At 38.8% G+C, this 2848-nt stretch overlaps 1 non-coding gene across 1 annotated transcript; it reads right to left on the minus strand.

The window, feature by feature from the left end:
• Positions 1–1180: 1180 nt before the first annotated feature.
• Positions 1181–1284, minus strand: LOC111812049. The gene has a single exon (XR_002817646.1). It is a non-coding gene; the product is annotated as a U6 spliceosomal RNA (small nuclear RNA).
• Between the last annotated feature and the right edge of the window lie 1564 nt (positions 1285–2848).

Here is a 2848-nt window from a genome sequence, read left to right on the forward strand (position 1 = left end):
GAAATAGGAAATCTTGTCATTTATAGGAAGATGGATGGAAGTGAAATTAGCCTGACTGATGATTATTACATTTTCTCTCATATGTGAAAACTGAAAAATTAATCTGAAAATAGAAAAAGGGACTACTTGGGCAAGGGAAAGGGACCTAGCAAGGGAACCTAGCAAAGGGAGATAGTGGAGGAAGATAGTGGAGGACAAAAGGGAGATAGATGTGGTTGAAGCCAGATAGATACATGTAGAAAAATGTCACCCATTAATGTGTAGAATGAATATGTACTAGTAACAAAGACTTTTTTGAAAAAATGCAGAGAATTGGAAAGAGGTTTTTACAGATGAGATGAGGCTGATCAGCTGAGGTGGCCCTGCCTGTAATCCCAGCATTTAGAGAGTCTGAGGAAGGAGTATCACAACTCCCATCACACCTAGAAAATTCAATCAAACCCTGACTCAAAATAAAAAAGGACTGACGATGTAGGTTCATGGTAGACCACTCCTGAGTTTTATCCCTAGTACCACATACACAAAAAGGATGAGGTTGCAGAATCAGGCATAAAGGTAAGTTATTTCTACCATTTCTTTGTAAATTTCTTGAAAGTCTTTGACATCATGTGTTGCCATTAGCATATTTCACGAATTGAAGCCTGGCTAAACCAGGGACCACAGTGCATGCCGTTAATGCCAGTCTTCTGGGAGACTAAGGTAGAAGAATCTTGAGTCTGAGCCAGGCCTGGGAACTTGAAGAATTTAGTGAGACCCTATCTCAAGAAAAAAAAAAACTAAATTAAAATTAAAAAGGACTGTCTATGTAGCTCAATGCAAAGTCCTTGCATTAAATCCCCTAAAAAAAAACAAAATAAATGAACAAATGGATGGATGGATGGATGGATGGATGGATGGATGGATGGATGGATATAAATTACAGTGTTGGGGGATCTACCTCAGTTGGAAGGCCCTGGGTTCAATATATAGTAGATAGATAGATAGATGATAGATAGATAGATAGATAGATAGATAGATAGATAGATAATAGATTTTAAAAATAAAATATTAAGCCTGGCTACTCTTGCATAATTAGAGACATGTCTTTGTGAAAATGGCAATGTCACACCTCTGTAATCTTAATCCTGCCTTTGCCAGCAAATGTTTTTAAATGGAAAGGTCCATTCGAAGCAATGACCTGAGTAACTGGCCATATTACACTTAGCATCTTATCTTTGTGCAGGGGCCATGTTAATCTTCTCTCACTTGTTTCAATTTTAGTATATGTGCTGCCTAAGTGAACACAAGACATTATGCTTAGAAAGGAAATAAGTTGACAGCCTGTACAACTAAGAGCAGCAGTTTTGGGCTGACACTCAGTACTGCTGGTGGCAACTGCTTCCTGGTTAACCAAACACTGAAGTATATAGCAGTGATGGTGAGGAGCCATGAGTAACACCCACTCCAGGATGGTGCCTCCTAGTAACATGTATTCTAGGGTGAAAACCTGATCCTGGCACTCTTAGAGTGATATTATAAAAGAAGTCAGGGGATTTCAACATAGAACTCAGAACAACACAGAACTCAAGACAATTGTGCAAAATAAAGTTATCACTGCACTGTTTTTAAGCTAGACTTCCCAAACTGAAAATTGTGTGAGTATATGAACTAGCAAATACGTTAAGAAAACATATTCTAAGGGCTTGAAGCAGAAAGGGGGAAAGAAGGAGGGCATAGGCAGCATCATGATAATGTTGTCATTCCAAATTAAAATGATGCTCTATGGATTTCTTCCCCCCAGAATGTGGAGCATAGCTATGCATGAGCTTTGTCTTTTCTATATTCCTTAATTTTTCTCTCACTTCCTCTATATCTTCCACTTTAATGTTCTAATTATTGTTTTGGTATTTTTACTGTGCACTATGTGGCACCCCTCATTTCATTATACTTGCCTATTTCTTCCCATCTAATATCTTCAAAACATGGGAATACCTATTCCTTAGTATAAGTTTAAATTTATAATCAGCGGATCACTTATCATGCTGAAAAAATATTGAATAAAGAGTATTGTTATGTGTTCTTCACAGGAAAAACTCAAACCTGACATTGACCATCTGAATAAAAAATACATCATCCAGTCATTCAGCCATTCATTCATTTATTGTTTATCATTTCTACTCAATACCAACCACTGTGCAAAGACCCTCTCACACATAAGTATCCTTTGTGAAGTAAAATGAGAACATGAGATTTAATTCTATTCCACATTCTTCCACCCATGATATATACACTGCATAACTATGAGAAATAGTCAGGCTTTGCTCTAGATGCTGGGATGCACAGAATGACAGTCTCTTCTCTATAGGAACTCATGGTCTAGAAGAGAAGGACAAACACAGAGACAGGTAAATACAAGGCAGCTTTCTGCGCTGCTATGTGCTAATTCTGATGCACCAACAAGGAAATGCTTTTCCTTATTCAAACTAATACAAAGTCTCCCAAATTCTAAGGAGAACTCTAGGAAAAGCTCCAGATTGAGGCAAATGATCATATAAGCACTCTTCCTCTCCTTCATTTCTTCCCTCCTTGGAGGTTGTCTTCTTTGAGTTCTCAACGTCAATATTCCCCATTAATTCTTTCTTTTGTATTTAGGACAGGTTGCACAGGGTCTCACTGCGTAGATTGGACTTATAGTGATCCTCTTGCTTACAGCCTCACAAGTGCTGGGATTATAGGCATGCGTCACCATGCCCAGTCTCAATTGCCATCTCAGAGAGCCTTGGGGGTGGGGCCAGCATGGGAGGCCCAGGGATCGAACTCCCAGCCCCTGCATCTGCTGAAGCAGATGCTTTAATCCACTGAGCTATTT

Source organism: Octodon degus, unplaced genomic scaffold, assembly GCF_000260255.1.
Source record: "Octodon degus isolate 3935 unplaced genomic scaffold, OctDeg1.0 scaffold00110, whole genome shotgun sequence".
Classification (NCBI taxonomy): Eukaryota; Metazoa; Chordata; class Mammalia; order Rodentia; family Octodontidae; genus Octodon; species Octodon degus.